The sequence below is a fragment of the Aedes albopictus genome, chromosome 3 (assembly GCF_035046485.1).
Source record: "Aedes albopictus strain Foshan chromosome 3, AalbF5, whole genome shotgun sequence".
Classification (NCBI taxonomy): domain Eukaryota; kingdom Metazoa; phylum Arthropoda; class Insecta; order Diptera; family Culicidae; genus Aedes; species Aedes albopictus.
This window is the reverse complement of record NC_085138.1, coordinates 307,046,827-307,060,290: the sequence shown is the minus strand read 5'-3', so window position 1 is coordinate 307,060,290 and position 13,464 is coordinate 307,046,827. Positions and strand designations below refer to the sequence as shown.

The 13,464-nt window shown below is 40.4% G+C and overlaps 1 pseudogene; it reads right to left on the bottom strand.

The window, feature by feature from the left end:
• Positions 1–5,394: 5,394 nt before the first annotated feature.
• LOC134283978 (ruvB-like helicase 2) lies at positions 5,395–11,090 on the bottom strand (annotated as a pseudogene).
• Between the last annotated feature and the right edge of the window lie 2,374 nt (positions 11,091–13,464).

Genomic DNA, 13,464 nt, shown 5'->3' with positions numbered 1-13,464 from the left:
GGCCTGGAGCAAAATTAGCCAGATCGACTCGTCGGCGCTGCGGTTCGAGGCGCCCAAAGATCCCGACCAAGTCTACCGGCAGGATTTCTATGAGTTTATTGCGAAATGGCGCTAGGTGTGAAGTAGTTTCGGATGTTAACTATCCGGTTCTTACATTTCAGTATGATTGTTTTTGATGTTCAAATAATGTTCTCTAATCAACAGTTTGGTGCACTTTTTTTTAAATAAAGGCTATTGTATCCAATTAATAAGTATGAACTACTGAGGAGCCATCCATATATCACGTGAACGTTTTGGCCCCCGAGAAAAATCAAATGGGTTGTGAATTCGAACGAATCAAATACGAGTGATTTCTCGCATCGCTATACAATGCAGGTGCACGTGGTTAATCTAATTAGCAGTTTAGGAGTTCAAGTTCAATTCAGATAAAAAATGGATAAAAAAGGGTCTTTCAAGAACTATTGGAGATAAAACGAAAGAATGACTCAATAATTTTTGGACTAGCTCTGGGTGTATAAATTTTAAATCTGGGAGGACATGAGTAACAAATTCAGATCAAGTTAAAGGGCCTGATTACGAGTGTCACTTCACGGTGAAAACAAAAAAGTGACACCGGTAATAAGGACGGTGAAAGTGATTCCTATTTGATTAACCCACAACTTTTTCACCGTGGATTCGCAATGTGTCACCGTGATCGATTTTCACCGTGAAGTGACACTCGTAATAAGGCCCAAAGACTTTCTTAAGAAGTGGGAGGACATGGTGAACCTTCTGAGTGACAAATTTAGATCAATTGGAAGTGTGTCAAGAACTATTGGAGTAGCTCTATAAGTTTTAAGAGTTTTTGTCACCTCGCCACGTGGGAAGACGAACCGTCTTCGGTGCAAATTCAGTTCAAGTGGAAGAGTGTCTCAAGAACTATTGGATTAACATTATAAGTTTTAAGCGTCTTGCGTCAAGTGGAAGAGTGTCTCAAGGAACTATTGGAGTAACTCCGTAAGTTATAAGCGCCTTGCGTCACCTCGCAACCTGGGAGGACATGGTGAACCGTCTGAGCTACAAATTCAGTTCAAGTGGAAGAATGTCTCAAGAACTATTGGAGTAAATCCATAAGTTTTAAGAGTTTTGCGTCACCTCGCTACTTGGGAGGACATGGTGAACCTTCTGTGCGACGGAAGTATGTCCAACTATTGGAGCTCTATAAGTTTTAAGAATTTTGCGTCACCTCGCAACCTAGGAGGACATGATGAACCTTCTGAGAGACAAATTCAGATCAAGTAAAAGAATAACTCAAGAACCACTGGAGTAACTTTATAAGTTTCAAGTGTGTTGCGTCATCTGGGAGGACAAGGTGAAACTTTTGAGCAACGAATTCAGATCAGATCACTATTGCAGATTCACTCAGATGTATTGGTTGCCTTGTTCTGAATCCTAACGAATTTTCGGATGGATCATAGACCATTAATCTTGTTAATTGCTCTGTTTCCACATCTAGGTGAAAAGCAGAAAATCGTCCACGCGTTTCACATCATCGATGCAATGCACCTGGGTGATCTGGAAGTTCTTTCTCGATTGACGGCGCCAGTGCTCGAAAACGACTTCAAGCGTTTCAATTAGGTGGAAACTGTGAAGATTTTCTACCGAAAAATTGATTTTGAACGATGAGTTTACTGCCCCTAGTCCAATTCGGGAGAACCTGGTGAACCTTATTAGATCAAAACTTCTGGAACATATGGAACAGCTGCAGAAGTACTGTTCCAAAAGTAAGTTTCTTGCATCACCATGCAATTCGGGAGGACCTGGTGAACCTTATTAGATCAAAACTTCTCGGACATCTGGAACAGCTCCAAAAGTGAACTGTTTCGAAAGTTTCTTGCATCACCATGCACAATTCGGGAGGACTTGGTGAACCTTATTAGATCAAAACTTCTGGGACATATGCAACAGCTGAAGAAGAACTGTTCCAAAAGTAAGTTTCTTGCATCACCATGCAATTCGGGAGGACCTGGTGAACCTTATTAGATCAAAACTTCTGGAACATATGGAACAGCTGCAGAAGTACTGTTCCAAAAGTAAGTTTCTTCCATCACCATGCAATTCGGGAGGACCTGGTGAACCTTATTAGATCAAAACTTCTGGGACATATGGAACAGCTGCAGAAGTACTGTTCCAAAAGTAAGTTTCTTGCATCACCATGCAATTCAGGAGGACCTGGTGAACCTTATCAGATCAAAAATTCTTGGACATCTGGAACAGCTCCAAAAGTGAACTGTTTCGAAAGTTTCTTGCATCACCATGCAATTCGGGAGAACCTGGTGAACCTTATTAGATCAAAACTTCTGAGACATATGGAACAGCTGCAAAAGTACTGTTCCAAAAATAAGTTTCTTGCATCACCATGCAATTCGGGAGGACCTGGTGAACCTTATTAGATCAAAACTTCTGGGACATATGGAACAGCTGCAGAAGTACTGTTCCAAAAGTAAGTTTCTTGCATCACCATGCAATTCAGGAGGACCTGGTGAACCTTATCAGATCAAAAATTCTTGGACATCTGGAACAGCTCCAAAAGTGAACTGTTTCGAAAGTTTCTTGCATCACCATGCAATTCGGGAGAACCTTATTAGATCAAAACTTCTGAGACATATGGAACAGCTGCAGAAGTACTGTTCCAAAAGTAAGTTTCTTGCATCACCATGCAATTCGGGAGGACCTGGTGAACCTTATTAGATCAAAACTTCTGGGACATATGGAACAGCTGCAGAAGTTCTGTTCCAAAAGTAAGTTTCTTGCATCACCATGCAATTCAGGAGGACCTGGTGAACCTTATCAGATCAAAAATTCTTGGACATCTGGAACAGCTCCAAAAGTGAACTGTTTCGAAAGTTTCTTGCATCACCATGCAATTCGGGAGAACCTTATTAGATCAAAACTTCTGAGACATATGGAACAGCTGCAAAAGTACTGTTCCAAAAATAAGTTTCTTGCATCACCATGCAATTCGGGAGGACCTGGTGAACCTTATTAGATCAAAACTTCTGGGACATATGGAACAGCTGCAGAAGTACTGTTCCAAAAGTAAGTTTCTTGCATCACCATGCAATTCAGGAGGACCTGGTGAACCTTATCAGATCAAAAATTCTTGGACATCTGGAACAGCTCCAAAAGTGAACTGTTTCGAAAGTTTCTTGCATCACCATGCAATTCGGGAGAACCTTATTAGATCAAAACTTCTGAGACATATGGAACAGCTGCAGAAGTACTGTTCCAAAAGTAAGTTTCTTGCATCACCATGCAATTCGGGAGGACCTGGTGAACCTTATTAGATCAAAACTTCTGGGACATATGGAACAGCTGCAGAAGTTCTGTTCCAAAAGTAAGTTTCTTGCATCACCATGCAATTCAGGAGGACCTGGTGAACCTTATCAGATCAAAAATTCTTGGACATCTGGAACAGCTCCAAAAGTGAACTGTTTCGAAAGTTTCTTGCATCACCATGCAATTCGGGAGAACCTTATTAGATCAAAACTTCTGAGACATATGGAACAGCTGCAAAAGTACTGTTCCAAAAATAAGTTTCTTGCATCACCATGCAATTCGGGAGGACCTGGTGAACCTTATCAGATCAAAACTTCTCGGACATCTGGAACAGCTCCAAAAGTGAACTGTTTCGAAAGTTTCTTGCATCACCATGCACAATTCGGGAGGACTTGGTGAACCTTATTAGATCAAAACTTCTGGGACATATGGAACAGCTGAAGAAGAACTGTTGCAAAAGTAAGTTTCTTGCATCACCATGCAATTCAGGAGAACCTTATTAGATCAAAACTTCTGGAACATATGGAACAGCTGCAGAAGTACTGTTCCAAAAGTAAGTTTCTTGCATCACCATGCAATTCGGGAGGACCTGGTGAACCTTATTAGATCAAAACTTCTGGGACATATGGAACAGCTGCAGAAGTACTGTTCCAAAAGTAAGTTTCTTGCATCACCATGCTGCCGGTGGACGCATAAATGTCCCATGTGCAAAAACAGACAATCGAGAAAATCGCGTCCAAAGTTCGAAAAAAGTAAATGGTCTCAAATATGAAGTATAAGTGCTGAATCGTGTTCTAACATCAACCAATTTTGAATTTGAGCACTAATTTTTGTTTTAGAGCGATTTTATAGTTCCATAGGATTTCCAATGGAACGTGACGCTTATGCGTCCACTTTTAAGAATGTTACAAATTGGCCTTGCATTTTTTCAACAATTTTCGGAACAAACTACCAATTTTTATTTCCCCATATGATAGTACCCCATGAAACATGGTCATGGGCTGCAAAATCTCAATATTGCCAAAAATGCACATGGGACAATTATGCTTCCACCGGCAGCATGCAATTCAAGAGGACCTGGTGAACCTTATCAGATCAAAAATTCTTGGACATCTGGAACAGCTCCAAAAGTGAACTGTTTCGAAAGTTTCTTGCATCACCATGCAATTCGGGAGAACCTGGTGAACCTTATTAGATCAAAACTTCTGAGACATATGCTGCCGGTGGAAGCATAATTGTCCCATGTGCATTTTTGGCAATATTGAGATTTTGCAGCTCATGACCATGTATCCTGGGGTACTATCATATGGGGAAATAAAAATAAGTAGTTTGTTCCGAAAATTGTTGAAAAAATGCATGGCCGATTTGTAACATTCTTAAAAGTGGACGCATAAGCGTCACGTTTCATTGGAAATCCTATGGAACTATAAAATCACTCTAAAACAAAAAATATAGCTCAAATTAAAAATTGGTTGATGTTAGAACACGATTCAGCACTTATACTTCATAGTTGAGACAATTTACTTTTTTCGAACTTTGGACGCGATTTTCTCGATTGTCTGTTTTTGCACATGGGACATTTATGCGTCCACCGGCAGTATGGAACAGCTGCAAAAGTACTGTTCCAAAAATAAGTTTCTTACATCACCATGCAATTCGGGAGGACCTGGTGAACCTTATCAGATCAAAAATTCTTGGACATCTGGAACAGCTCCAAAAGTGAACTGTTTCGAAAGTTTCTTGCATCACCATGCAATTCGGGAGAACCTGGTGAACCTTATTAGATCAAAACTTCTTGGACATCTGGAACAGCTCCAAAAGTGAACTGTTTCGAAAGTTTCTTGCATCACCATGCAATTCGGGAGAACCTGGTGAACCTTATTAGATCCAAGGGGAATGACATATCCTTTTCTAACCGGAATATCCCCATTTATCCGTTTCAAACCGTCGCTAACCGTGTCTAACCGCTGCTCACTTAGCAGCTCGCTTAGCAACGGTTAGCGACGGTTAGAAAAGGATAAATGCGGATATTCCGGTTAGAAAAGGATATGTCATTCCCCTTGATTAGATCAAAACTTCTGAGACATATGGAACAGCTGCAGAAGTACTGTTCCAAAAGTAAGTTTCTTGCATCACCATGCAATTCGGGAGGACCTGGTGAACCTTATTAGATTGTACAAATCTAGTGCGTGGGACATCTGGTCCCAGTAAACTCCAGAAATGAATTTTATAATAGTAAATTTCTTACATGACCATGCAATTCGGGAGGACGTGTAAAACCCTATAAGATCAAACCTCTGCTTTTAGACTTAGTTTAAGTCGTTATTTTGCTTGGTTTTTGTCGGATATGTTACAGCAAAATCACTTCCGACCCCAGCGCCCCATTTTATTTATTGAATATTCTAAAACAATTATCACACGTATGATTATAGTAATAACACTTGAAGTTATAGCGTAGGTCGGTACTCTGGATGTAACGATAGTGAGATTTCTGTTTGACGACGGATTAGTTCCTCCATGAAATATCGTTGGACTGGCAGTTGATTTGATCCTGGAGTGATTGATGAATATCATCCATGGTTGTCAGGAATAACTGAAATGAAATTTAAAATGACTTGTTTATGATTGCATTCACTGCAATGTTTAAAATTAGGGTGGTGTGGGGCAAGATTGGGGGCCCTATGATGAGCCCTCATAACATCGTACATATCAAATTGTTTTTTTTTTCTCCTCTACTTTTCAATATGTATAAGCTGTGCTAAAAGTCGATAAAAAGTTCATAAATTGCAAAAGTCAGAGCCAGAGACTGTACAGACTGTGTCAGTATGGGGGAATCAAAACCACAATCCGTGGCTTACATTGTGCCTAAATGGCTGGCGCCGCTAACCACGCAGCCCACAATTTACAAAAAAATGGCTTATTTTGCCTAGGATCTTAAGGGTTTTAGTACGGGACAAGATGGGTCACCTTTTGGGTAAAGACTCGAGACACTGAAGACCACCTTACAGTACACCGTATCCAATAAGTTCTCATCTTGGTTCTCATACAAAATAAAAATCTAGAAAATATAATTTTAATTCTCATCTGTGATTTATAGTTTAAACACAAAAGCATGTATTCAAGGGATACATAGGAAATACTGATTAAATAAAGCATACGGTTTAAGGTGAAACATCAAGAAATCCCATTGCAATTTTCATTTTCATTTCGCAGCATTTGGTTGGGCAATGAGAGCGCAAGTCAGTCCAAAGCCGATGATAAGGAGGGGTAATGGCTGAATAGTCTTTGCTGACCACATAAACGCCATGGGATAGGAAAAGGGTATTTTGGTGTGGGATTAGGGTGTTGGAACAAACTTGACAATATCAATGCTATTCAGATGCAAAATAATTTTAAAGCTCAATAGTGAATCGCATACCTTCCAAAACCAAAACACAATAATCCACAAAATGCCAAGCAAGTCATAGAAAGAAAAAGCGCCCGATTGTTTATTTTGTCAAACAAACGGAAACTTCTACACTCTCCGACTTGCCAGTCACCCCGGAAAAAATGTCTTCAGTTCTGGAAAATATATTATTCCCAATTAAGCCTTTAATCGAATTGTCCGCGTGGTCTTGCAGTACCCCTGCTAGGTAAGAACCAGTCATTGCCATACATATTAAATGCTAGACATGGCCCCATGGATAGCATTTGCATATGTAAAAGCTTTGCTGATGTGACTTTCCTATTAGGCAATTCTCTCATCTCATGTTTGTCTTCAAAACCTTGTCAAGCATAGAAAATTGAAGGTGATAAACAATACATTACAAGGTTCGAATTCCCATAGAATGAGATCATTTATTCGCACTACAACACCATACCTAGAAGATTATATCACATTGGCTGATTACAGTACAAATCTGCATTAACATGTCTAAAGGGTCTAACTCGTTTTGTAAACAAACATTGTTTCTGTCGCTGTAGGGCTCATCTCGATCCGCCCGCGCATCTGGGGGTCGTTATCAGAAAGAGCGAAGATAGATCTTTCTGATAACGGCCCCCAGATGCGTGGGTGGATCGAGATGAGCCCTACAGCGACAGAAACAATGTTTGTTTACAAAACGAGTTAGACCCTTTAGACATGTTAATGCAGAAATGCGAAAAATCTCCCTTTTCCCCCTATCCGCAACCCGGGGACGCGCCCTGTTGGATTTCGAAAGCCTCGGAGAATATTACAAACCTTCAATGGCATTCCCATACACTAACCCACATTGCCTATTCAGGGGTCTGACTGGGCCTATTACCCTCCCTCAGTTTGTAATATTCTCACCAACTTGGAATTATATTTTCCCGGCACATAAATGACTTCGACAAATGTTCGATATACTATGCAGCAGCATGATCAGTATAACTATATCAGAAGACTTGAAGATCTGATTTTTACAGAATTGTTTGCCATTGGTTATACATTCAGCTATTCCAATCATTACTGCAAAGCACATCGGCCACATGCCTGAATTCAAAGCTTCCTGGAAGATATAATCCAAGCCCAAGAAAGAAAGAAATCCCATTGCAATTTTGCATACAAACTTCGAAGCATCGAACCAAGCCGCACCTTATTATCCTGGATTTGTTCACTTGCAAAAAGAGGCAGCTTTTCCAAATCAAGCGCATTTGTTTACGAATTTTTAAGATTTGTGCTCTTGGAGACGTGAGTAGGGGTCCAAGTTGACCATTGTGGCAGCCATATTGGTATTCTTTGAAGTTTCTCCTTAAAGTAACGTTATTTTCTATTTGTTTTATAAGCCTGCTTCGGCACGCAATGTTCGAAAAGTTTTTTTTTCTTCGATAGCTAAATATTGTCCATAAGGTTAAATTTTAAGTTTGCATCTCAAGTATTCTACCAAATAGATCTACTAAGGCTTAAACAATACACTTTTTAGTGATTATTTTGTGATGAAATTTCAAATAAGTTCAACTTGGGTTGATTACCTTGAAAATGACCGTACTTCTCCAATACAAAATCTCATATTTTGTACCTAATGATTGTGCGCATAGGATATCTAGCTACATGAAATACTATTCATTACAGTACCTGCTGGTGTCATAATACCATCTAAGAGATAAACAAAAATACGCCAAGTTGATCAGTTGATTGCAATATTTTTTTTAAATAATAGAGATTGCTTGTTAACTATTATGTATTCATCTCCCTACAAATTCTATGAAAAATATTCAAATTCGTTCAATTGTCCTATCGGTCCTACCTAAATAAACCATGTCATTTTCTCAAGTGTAGCCTAGAAAAATGTCAACCTAGTCATACACAAGTAAGTTGTTCAGTTAATAAAAGCAGTCAGTTTTTCTCCAAAATGTCACGTCGAAAGCATTGACGTCAACAATGCGTTTGAGTGTTCGCACGTTAGCTTCGAATCTATCAACCCAATTAAGTGCTGCAAATCTCCTTCCCACTTTTAAATTCTTCAGTCGATTTTAATTGCTTTATTTAAAGAAAATATAACCAACTAACATTGTAAAAAATCGAAAAAAAGCGAAAAAATAAATAAATTACTAATCAAAATAAATCGAGAAACGTGGGAAATAGAGCCCAAACAACAATTTGAAGTCAGCTGGCAGTAAAAGGTTCCAAAACTTGTCACAAATCCTATAATGCTTTTATTAGGATTTGTAACGATCATCAAAACCTTCTCAAATCCAAGCGACTTGGAACTATTGCTTGGGAATAGACTCTAATGACCCCGGCGTTTCCTCCGTGTTTATCGAGCATGTCTGATACATATGATCAACCATACTCCATCTGCAGCAACCGGTTCGTGATGAACCGTTGGAGGCACATTAAAGTGTTAAAAAGGTGATATGTTTCACTAAAGAACACTTCATTACAATAATCAAAATGAAACTCCTTCACTTTAATACCGTCAACCCCTGCGAACTTGGCCAGGGCATGATACAAAAAACAGAATAATAATATTAGTAGTTATTAGCTTTGTACGACTATCAACACGCATGAATATGTAACTTGTATGAATGGAATCCATATATAACACACATATCTTTTCGAATGATAGCAAAGTTTATCTTACCTTATACAATGGTTGATTAGTTAGTAGGGGGTGATACACAAATTATGTCACGCATAAATCGACCTTATTCAACCCCCCCCTCCCCCCTATGTCACACTTTTTGTATGCGACATTACCTTCCATTACCTTTTGTTCCGCCTGTAACAAGCTGTCGTCGTAGAATAGCACTCGTCCTGGTTGTTTTCATGACCTTTTTTGGAACGCTTTTGGTCCAAAAACAAGGAATACACCTTCCGAATATTCTCTTCCGTGGTTTCCTCCGCCTTGCGTCTCTTGCTGACCAAGCTGGCGGTCGTATTCGATTGAATAGCGTAAGCGCAAACTAGTCTCGGTGGCAATCCTTTTAATAATCATCTTCGTCGCAGCGAATCTTTACTGCCCCTATTCGCATGACAGTCCCAAATTTGCTGGGTTGCCTATCACAAGAGACTGTTATGCGAAAAGAGGCAGTCTAGAACTTCTTTGATTTCCTTTGCTAAGTAGAAGTAGAAGTAGAAGTAGAAAACCGTTCGAATGATGATCACTCGATCGAGCAGATCGATTGGGATTCCGTGCGGGCTGCAATAATTGGTTCCACGGATTTTGGTAATGCCTCGATTGGTGGCCATGATTACGACCGGGGCCATATCGCTTTTCAAGGTCCTGTTAAGAAAGGAAAAGCATTCGATATCCAACATATGGGCCTCGCCGAAGAACAGCACTCCGGGATTGATTTTCGCTTTACCCTCTTCGCGTCACTCCATGATCTGATCGCGGACTTCCTGTTTGATCCCACCGGTGTTCCTGCAAACAGCGTCAAGAATCCGTTGTCCTGCTATAGATTACATCGATTTCGTGAAGCGTTTCTGCAGCTCTTCCTCCGGGCACTGGACGAATCTTGTTAGAGCTCCTGTGGCATCGTAATATTTTGCCCGTGCCAGTTTGCTGACCTTCCCGGAAGCCTTATCAATCTTAATGACATTCCCAGCTTGAATCTGCTCCTTCATAAAGTACTCGACGATCTTGTTTCCGAGATCATAGTATGTCTCTATATCCGTGATCTTGATTGTCATCCTTCTGCCCCGTGCCGGAAGCCGGACGATCGATCTGTATTTCCACAACTTTACCCTTGATGATTTCCGTCTTCTCCTTGATAGGAACTAACTGCAACACCTTTGCACAATGGATCTCCGAACCGGGCATCCTCGTGAAGGGTTTTTCGTTGCCAAGGGCCTCTGCTATCCTCACGGCAATGGCCGTCTTTCCCACATTAAACTCCCCGGACAACAAAATACACCGCCCGACTATTTTCCCTTCATGCACAATCTGCCCCTTCAGACCGGCAGCCCGCCGGGCGTCTTTCTGGTTCATGCCCTGGGACACGGTACGAGCTTCCAGCATATCGTCCAACCCGAGCCCACCTGTGAAATTAACAGCACGAAAAAGATAAAAAATAGGATCGATCAACGATTGGAAATATGATTGCGCAGCCAGAATTGGTGTAATGTCATCCATGGGTGATTTGCTGGCGGCAGCTCAGCAACAAGAGTGACTCTTTGCTACTTACCATTTCAAACGACAACGAACGGCTTTCGGTATTTTCCGGTTTCCGCTGGGCACGAACTGAAATCCAGGATGAGGAACTGCCTCCATCTTCCACGTTGCCTTCAACAGCAGCATTTTCTCGAGCGCACCGAAAAAATATATATCTTAGACGGCATTAAATAAATAAAATTTTCAGACCATGCACCAAGTTTTTCAAACATAAGCAGAGTAAACAAAACATTGTTAGGCGAGCGAGGCGAAAGCAGGCGAAAAAGGGTAGAAACTGTCAAAACTTGGTGAGAAGGGGTAAGCCAATGCTTAAAAACAAGGTCAAAACGGTAATCACAAGTCCCCTCGGAAAACTCATGCCCAAAGAAAAAGAAGAAAACATGGTACCGAAATTTTTTAGTGGTTTGTACCGCACTCTTACGTCTGTATAAATTCGTCTGTGGTATTAGTAATAATCTTCTCAACTTGGGTCGCACATTAAATTAAAATTGTGATTAGAACAGTTTATAACACTTTGAACGGTACTGTAACTATTTCAGATCAGCTGCCATATTGCTTTCTCTGGAAGGTTTACAATCCATCCTCAAAAAGAGGTATTATTTGGTTGATATATGTGGCGTTATCAATTTAAATCACTGGCGCTTTATTTATGGGTGAGTAAAAGCGGCGGTTTCACGATAAATTTTTAACCGCATGCAAAACATCACTGTCATTACTGAGTAACACCCATTTCTGAATTAGGTATCTGATAAGATTTGAAAAGCCATCGAAGCCATCGATAAAAAATATGTTTCAGGTTGAAAAAAAAGTATATCAATAAAAACAATCTGTTTATTTTTTTTCTGACAGTTTTTTGCTTCACATTTGTTTTTCTTCATAATTGGTTATGAAAGTTAGTTATATCACTTAAAATGTGCGTAATCTCAACATCTGCATATGGTATGTAATATAAGTGTATTGTCCAAGTTATATTACATGAAATCAACTTAGTTTCAACTAATAAAAATTTTTGTTCTATGAATGGATTTTGCAAGTTTTAATACTGCCAAATTATTTAATTATAACTAATAACTACACAAGTGTCCAATTTCACGTACTGAGGACGTCATTTTCAGTACTATAAGAGTATTCGAATACACCTTATGAAACTTGTAAGATGTTTTATAAGCCGCCATTTTTTGCGCTGTTTTGATGATATAGGTGTTCAATTTCAAGTCAATTAAACAAGAAAAATACTTCTGAATAAGTTGTAGAAGTGTCTTTTTAACTGTTATGTAACAAGCGGTGTTACTTGGGACTTGGAGGTAGTGCATACTTTATCTACCGATTCGTGCAAGAAGGCAGTTCGGCGATTCGTTGCTCGCAGAGGTGCGCCACAAGAAGTGTACAGTGACAACGGCACGAACTTCATTGGAGCCAGTAAGGAACTTGAGGAAGAATTGCGGAATATTAACCGTAGCTTGAGCAGCACATTCACCGACACGAATACCCAAATGGAGATTCAACCCGCCATCGGCCCCACATATGGGTGGATGTTGAGAACGGATGGTTCGATCCGTGAAGACGGCACTCGGATCATTGCCCATGTCCCGAAAGTTAGACGACGAGTCGTTTATCACTTTGCTGGTTGAAGCGGAGCACATGGTGAACTCGCGGCCTTTGACGATTCTTCCATTGGACAGCGAGGAGCATGAATCATTAACACCGAACCATTTCCTTATGCTCTACTCAAACGGTGTTCGACAACCAGTCAAAGCTCCAGTGGATGAGAGACAAGCTTTAAAAGGCAGCTGGGAGCTGATCCAGAACAAATTGAACTCGTTCTGGAATCGCTGGATTGTTGAATACCTTCCAATAATATCTCGGCGGTCAAAATGGTTCAGCGATGTTGCACCCATAAAGAAAGGACCCTAGTTGTGGTCGCCGACGGGAAGGTATGGAACCAATGGACACGTGGTCGTGTTTGTCGAAACTATCCAGGTAAGGACGGAGCAGTGCGACTAGCGGACGTTGAGACAACTAATGGAACTTTAAGCAGGAGAGCGGTTTGCAACCTGGCTATTTTGGACGTAGCTAGGCAGGATGAAATAGCAGTGGCCGATCGAGATGATGCAGATAGCGACGGGCGCAGTATAACCAGTAATCGCGGATACGGTGCCGTTGAACAAAGATAGGCACGGCACGAGGGGGAGGATGTTGTAGCGAATGCGTCTATTGGCGCGCCCCCCGAAAGCTTAGACTGTTTGGATGCGAAAGTGTGAGTAGCGTATTCATGCAGAGGCGAACTGTCAGAGACGGTGATAGGCAGAAAAATTGATTATCATTGTTTTGATATCGTGTAGAAAACCCTGAATTGTTAAAGTGAATTGTTAATCTTTATTAATTTGCATAAATACTAATTACAAATAACTAATTCCAGATTTATTTCCAAATCGCACTATTGCGAAACAAAAGTGAACTAAAATTACCTTAAATTACTAAGTACGAGACCAATTGTAAGTAAACTTATCGTTGCTATCTTGTGTTTTCT